The 7,503-nt window shown below is 36.2% G+C and overlaps 1 pseudogene; it reads left to right on the top strand.

The window, feature by feature from the left end:
- The first annotated feature begins 2,397 nt into the window (after positions 1 to 2,397).
- On the top strand, positions 2,398 to 3,091 carry LOC110678138 (annotated as a pseudogene).
- The last annotated feature ends 4,412 nt before the right edge of the window (positions 3,092 to 7,503 follow it).

Here is a 7,503-nt window from a genome sequence, read left to right as displayed (position 1 = left end):
ATTACTAGAATTCCATTGGAAATTTTTGAGATTATTTATAAATCCGACTAAGTGCTAATTTGATTGGAATCCTTGCAAATCTTACAAGAAATATTGCAAATTTGACCGAAATTCTTGTGAATCAACTGGAATCCTTAGGATTCGGACTGGAATCCTGGTGGAATCCTCGGGATTCCTGGTTATCAAAATCTTGAAATATTACCCGAATTCCAAAAATTTTGTAATTTCCACATCATACGCATCAGATTTTCAAAACTCCCAAATTTTAGTAATTTATGACTAATTTCTATTTGCCTCTCTTTTATTCCGCAAGGAATTTTAGCTTAAGGTGATTATAGAACGAAGCCACACCTCAAATTTTCAAAAGCACAAGACTTGAGAACCAAACAGCGCTCCGCGTTGAAAATTGATCCCGTTGGTCACCACCAGCAAGCAAGTACCGTAATCCGGGGTAACATTGATCGGGATGACTCATCTTGTTAAACGTTCAAATAAAGATTTATTGATGAAGCATTTTCGAACCATGAATGGTTCCTCTCTTTCGTATATTCATAAGCTAATGATAATTAAGGTTTTCGCCAAAATTGCGTTTAGTTCATGCGCAAATTTGTCAACTTTTTGAAACAATGATTTCTATCATTTTCACTGACACTACCGAAAATGCATGTCTCACATGAGTTCTGCAGACGATGTGATCAAGGAAAATGCGGGTGTTATTAAAAATGGCATCGCTGATAACGTTTCCGTTGTCAAATCTTTCATAAGTTTATTCATTTAGGCAACATTAACTAAATACTATTACGAATGTAGAATTTCCTGAGGAAATTGCCTACTTTTAGGCGTATTACGCGGCTCAAGGTGTTTTTAATTTTGAAATAACTCAAAAAGTAAATGACTTGTAAGAGTTTGGTCTTCATATTCGGCTTCAGGGGCCCTGATTTTAGTAAGTACACAGCAAAAAATTATGTAATATGCATCGATGTAATTTGACCGATGTACTAAAAACAAGATGTAAACGCAAATATCAGATGCGAAATGACATGGTCTTTGATGCCATATTACATAGACCTTAAATTACACTGGAACAGCATTCCACTTTTGGTCTACGTCGGAATTGTGTAATATTTACATCTCCAAAACATAGAATATTACACAGAACTAGCTGCAACCAAGTGGTTCTCATGAATATGTGTAATATTACAAGAATGAATGCCATAACGCATTCGTAGCGATGTTATAATAAATCTAGCAACACTGTCATAGTTTGTTTTGAGCAACATGGCGTTTGCAGTCGCAGTACGTTTCGGATCGATTTTCGTTGCGAGTTTTTCGTAAGTTTTAACTAGTTTTATTAGAGAAATACTTTTCAAATAAGATTTATATAAAGAAAACTATTAATTTGTTTTAATTTTATAGGATGCGTCTACTTCCGCACAGGTGGAAATTTGGACAAAATCCCGTCCCTTCACATCGATCATCTTCCATGCATTCGCCCGGTAAGCAAGAGAATCTTTCGGATGCCACTTTCAGCAGGATGGACAATATGGAATGAAGTTCCAACGTATCGAAGAAAACATCCGTATCCCCAAATCACGTCCATCAGTTTTACATGATCATGTATCAGAAGGCCGGCTCCAGAGACACGTTCCCCCCTGCATGGAATTGAGAGGAGAAGGATTTCAAGTGAATCGGATAAGCTGGACACCCACCAGAGGTCTTATACAACAAACATAACGATACAGGTAAGTAAATTAAAGGCAATAATTGCCATTTTGTCCAATGATATTGTAAATTCTGTGAATTTATTATTAGATAATGCAATTAGTCGAAAATGGATTTTTCTCGGTATCTATACAAGATACCCTACTTCGGAAGTAGGTCGCATTAGAGCGCTTCCGGATGCGAATCGAATGCACCACTTCCGAAGTTGGGTATCTAGCACAGATTCAGAGAAAAATCTAACTTCGGCAAGAAACAGTTTCTAACTTTTTACCGCGCCGACAATACACAATCATGAATACCTCCGCGAAGTAAGTGGTAAGTGGTAATTTCTAAAGTAAAGGGAAAGGTTTGTACATCCGGTACACCACATACAGGGGTTGTCCATTAATTACGTAAGACAATTTTAGCGGTTTTTCAACCCCCCCTCCCCCCATGGTAAGATTTTTTGTATGAAAACCAAAAATAATTTGTATGGCGCTTAAGAAATCTTCAACCCCCCCACCCCCCATAAACCCTTACGTAATTAATGGACCACAGTGCATGGGCTGATTTTTGTTGGTCGTCGGTAGTGCGACATCCCCATGGGTCATTTCAAATAGCACTCTGTTGAAAATATGTTTTTCTACTTTTTACGATTTTTGGATACTTTTAAGCATTTTTGAGTAATTGTAACTTATGCAGATTATCTGTTATTATCTGTTCGTCAAGGTAGAAGCCGCCCAGATCGAAATCAATCCCCTGGCCAAGTGATCTCCGTGGATGCCAAGTTGAACTTTGACGACAATGCTCAGTTCGGACAGAAGGATATCTTCGCGATGGACGTTCACGAGGATACCGATCCGAAGGAGATCGAAATACATAAGTACAATCTGAACTACATCGCAATGGAGGGTAACATCGGTTGTCTGGTGAACGGTGCCGTTTGGCCATGGCCACCATATATGGACATTATCAAACTGAACGACGAAATTCCAGTCAACTTCCTGGACGAGGGCGGCAATGCAATGTGAAGGAAAAACAGGTGCTCAAAACTTTACAAATTCTCACATCGGACCCAAACGTGAAGGCCATCCTGGTTAACATCTTTGGAGAAATCGTTAATTTTACCACTATCGCAGACGGAATCGTTAATGCTACCAAAACCATTGGACTGAAAGTGCCGCTCGTTGTGAGGCTCAAGGGCACGAATGTCGATGCCGCTAAGAAGATACTGGAGGAATCCGGACTGATGATCGAATCGGTTCACGAACTCGAAGAGGCTGCTAAAAAGACGGTGAGGGTGCTGAGTTGAACATTGCATTTGCGGCTTACGTCTGTTGTCCGCCATGTCATTCATTCCCAAGAATCCTAGATAGTTCATTGTGGTTGACGGTTCAGATTTTTTTCATATTAAGGTGAAGATGAATCGAAACCTAAGTTCAAATTTTCAAGAACACGGATCTGGAGAACCAAACATCCGTTCGAGCTGAAAACCTAATCGATTGGTCCCCACCAGCTAGTGAAGCTTGATTCTCCAGATCCGTGCTCTTGGAAATTTGAAGTTTGGCTTCGATTCATCTTCACCTCAATAGATACGTACAGTGTTACACATCTCTGGAGTTCGAATCCAGTGGTACAAGAACATAAAAAAAACACCTCAATATTATTGAAAAAAATTAACTAGGAATTCCTGAATATTTAAGATTTTTTTATAAATAATTTTCAAAAAAAAAGTGGCGGTACAAATGATTGTGATTAGACTATGGAAAACGTAGAGGTTGAAATCTTTTGATTGACGCCAAAACATCTTTATAGGACTTTTTGTTCTTATGTTATGAATTTTTGTACTTGGGTGATCCACTATTGGTACCGGCATCCTAACTAAATTTTTTGAAATTTATTGGAAAATTATTTGACCATTTGTGATTTGCATTACAAGGCGTAGGATTCCTAAAATATCATGCAGGGTGTCTATTCATTTACAGAAATGAAATTCCCTGATAGTTCCAGATTCAAAAAAAAAAAAAAAATCCAGATTCAAGATTTTTTCAAACACATAGGGTTGATGTACCAATAGCCGCATAGCTAAAAACAAATATTCATATAAAATCGAAAAATAAAGCTAGCGACATAACTTTTACATCACCTGAAAGCTTTTTATCTTGGCTTTGAAAAAAAAAGAAACCTACGAAAACCCATATTTTTGTATTTATTATCGCTTGTGCCACTATAGGAACACATGTGCCTATAGTAGCACTATTTCTAATTTCTGTTCCTATAGTAGCACTAGCTTCATGGCGTGGGCAAAATTCAAATCAAAACCGTATTTTTACTAAACTTTTATATTTTTCCTTAAAAGCGTGGATCAGAAGCTTTCGCTCGATGTAAAAAATATTAATGCGTCAATTATTTTGTTAAATATAAAATAGTTTCTTTCAGTAGTGCTACTGTAGGAACAATACGTTTACTGTAGGCGCAAGGGGTTTTAAATTTTAAGCAAAACTATTCATTTCGATAATTTGTTGAACAAAATCGCGCAGTGTATCAATGGTACTTACATAAATAGCTGCTGACCTTCATGTCAAAAAATATTTTGCGACGATTCATAGCCTAACGGCCGTGATAAGCCACTAGTGCGACTATAGGGGACTGTCTACTAAGGGATCACCGAACCTACCTAAATGATTAATGAACAGTACAAATTTAGATGACAAAACTATTATTTTCAAAGATAGGTAGTTTGGATATGAAACACTAATATAAAAAAATCTAACGATAAATTTCAAAGCGTTTTTTACTTCAGTAGAAAAGATATATATTTTTTGTTTTAAATGTGTAAACCACAGCAAAAATAAAAACTTTTATTTTTTCAATGTGAAAACAAGAATGCTTTACAAATGATCTTTTTTTGCATGCATCTATGAGTTTAAAACTCTTCTAAAGACTGGCCTGTTATGTGTTTTGTCCATGCACATGCCAGTGTACAGATTTGGTTGGCGATGTATGGGATTCACTTGTGTGCGTACCCACTAAAAAACTCTCCTAGGATCCTTTTTACCTGACTTCCCCTCCGGGACCACCTTGCAGTATTACGAAGGATTGTCAAATGATCTGAAAGTGCCAATGGTCATCAATGTCAGATGTAAAAAAAAAAACATCAACATCGATCATAAGGAAAAAAGCCTTTCACTCAAAATAATCCAAACGTCAAAAAAATCACGTAGATCATTCCAAATTCATTTTACCTCCACTTCACCTGACCAAGATAAAGATCACTAAGCCATTCATAACCACCAAATAGTGACTCGGTAATTGTTACTGAGGTTACCTATCGCACTTATGTGAAATTCACGTAGGTGCCTAAGTTCATTTTGCCATCTGCATATTGTACGTACATTCGGTGTTGAGCTCAAATCCTAGGATGGCGCCCGCTTGATTTTTGAAGTACTTCAGAAGCTGCTAAACTTAAACCCTTTGTAAAATGGATTTCAAGGTAAATATGCTTGAATACCGAAGAATCCCTGCATTACTTCATATTTTATACCTGATTTATAACCTCTATCAATAGCACGCGAAGGCTACAACAAGACAGACCAAACTCACAAAAATTGGGAAACAGGATTCAAAATGCTCAGATTGAATATAATAACATCACAGTCTTTTAAGTTAGTTTATATTTTTCAATTGAGAATTAGTTTTCTTCCAAAACCTATTAGAAATAAGGTTGGTCTTTATTACAGTTAAATTTAATCTAAAACCCATCTGGATCCTATTGAAACGCTTTGTAAAGGCTACCGGAAAATCCACGTAGCTCTTACGTGTAGCGCCGGTGGAATGGACATAGTTCAAAAGTTCATGCGTTCATTCTGGGCTACATATGATTCACGTAAGAGCTACGTGGAAAGTGCGATGGAAAAAACCACGTATGTTTTCACGTAACAATGACGTTTGGATTATTTTAAGTGTTCCTTTAAAATGGGATACAATTTTTAAGACATCATCGACATACCCAGGAAATGTCTCTGGAGGGTGTTTTGCATATTTTCCTAAATGATATCTTGGGAAAACCAGAGCTTGTTGCAACTAATCACCTTGAAAATAAGAATTTAAGAAATGTTTTGCTTAAAAAAACATGATTCAATAATTGAATATCGTACAAAAAGCTTACGATAAAAAATATATTAATAGTAAAGCTCGCTTAACTGCTATTCGTGGCTAAATGTTTGATGTGCTCGCTATGCCCCACCTACCCTTACACAATTAGAAAAAAACGGAACAAAAAAGATTGTAAATAATTTATTTCTATTATGACAATAAATCTTCGTGCTGTTTAGTGGAATACCTATAAATTAATAAAAACCCGAAGTCAGTCGAGTCTAGCACACGCCACTGAAGACGACCTTACAGTTGAGGTCAAAATACGCGTATCTTTAAAAGGATACAAAATAGAGGAATTAAATGACATGATACTAAATTCGGATTTTCATTTTCAATTCGATTTCAATTCATTTCAATTAGATTTCTCCCAGTAGGTATTTCTACCGAATTTCTCCAGACATTCTCCAAGATATTTGTTATTAAATATTCCTCCATGGAACCCGATACTAGTATGCTTGCGTATTTCTTGCAATACCTGTAAATATATTTTTCTTGATTTATTGTTCTTCTTTCTGGCGCTATTTCTTAGCTTTAACAGAGTCTGCTTCTCAGCTTAATGTTCTTGTGAACACTTCCATAGTTAAATAAGGGTTTTCTTAGCCAATTGCCTTTTTTGAAATTGTTTTTTTGTGTGACAAACACGAAACCAATAAAAAAAATAATGTCCAACCCGAAAGGATTCTTGACCGATGGGTTTCCAAGACCCTCAGCATAGTCTTTCTGAATTTCTTCAATATCTATTTTTCAGTTATTCCTCCGAGTATTTAGCACTCTTCAGGGAATTCTTCCATAAAACTCTCAAAGTATTCCATCAAATGTATTAGTTTAAACACACAAGGCATTAATTCATGAGTTTTAGCAAGTTTTTTTTAAGTATTCGTTTTTACCATTTTGTCTCAAATTCCGAGCAGACTCATGTTCTGAAAACTGTTTTTGTATGGCGATTTGGTTAAATTGTTTCGCTGAAATATATTATTAAACTACCAGACAATTGGGTTTATTCTACGACTGGCGTGAGGTGACAATTGTCGGTGTCGTATAGCGAGGTGACAATTGTCGACTCGAGTGAAGTGACTCTCCATTTGATTTACACGGCGAGTCACTTCACTCGAGTCGACAATTGTCACCTCGCTATACGACACCGACAATTGTCACCTCACGCCAGTCGTAGAATAAACCCAAATGGCTGTCAATTGGGTTGTTTAGCGAAGGAAAAATTACAGTTTTACATAGCTGATCGAAAGAGCACATTCTTCTAAGTATAACACAATTCTATTGCATTTCATTATCTTAATTTTGACATTATAAATGATTTATGAAGATTTCAGTCTGTAGACTCAATGGCATTTCAATTAACATAATGACAGCTCGTATCGTAGTAAAATTTGTCGACTTAAAAGTGATTTCCATACTAACTTCAAACGTGTTTTAAAAATCGTTCCAGGGCGCGTAAAATTATGAAATTTTGGATTCTGGCTTTATTTTTAACGTAGAATCAGAATATGTAGAATACTGGATACCCCTAAACAAGCCAATTGCAATTCAATTCTAATGTCTTGTAATCTATTTCATATTTTGAGAGTTGCAATGATTACTAGTTCAAGGTCAGTAAAACTAGCTTAGACAAAATTATTTTCAATATTA

The sequence above is a fragment of the Aedes aegypti genome, chromosome 3 (genome assembly GCF_002204515.2).
Source record: "Aedes aegypti strain LVP_AGWG chromosome 3, AaegL5.0 Primary Assembly, whole genome shotgun sequence".
Lineage (NCBI taxonomy): Eukaryota > Metazoa > Arthropoda > Insecta > Diptera > Culicidae > Aedes > Aedes aegypti.
This window is presented reverse-complemented; position numbering and strand designations above follow the sequence as displayed.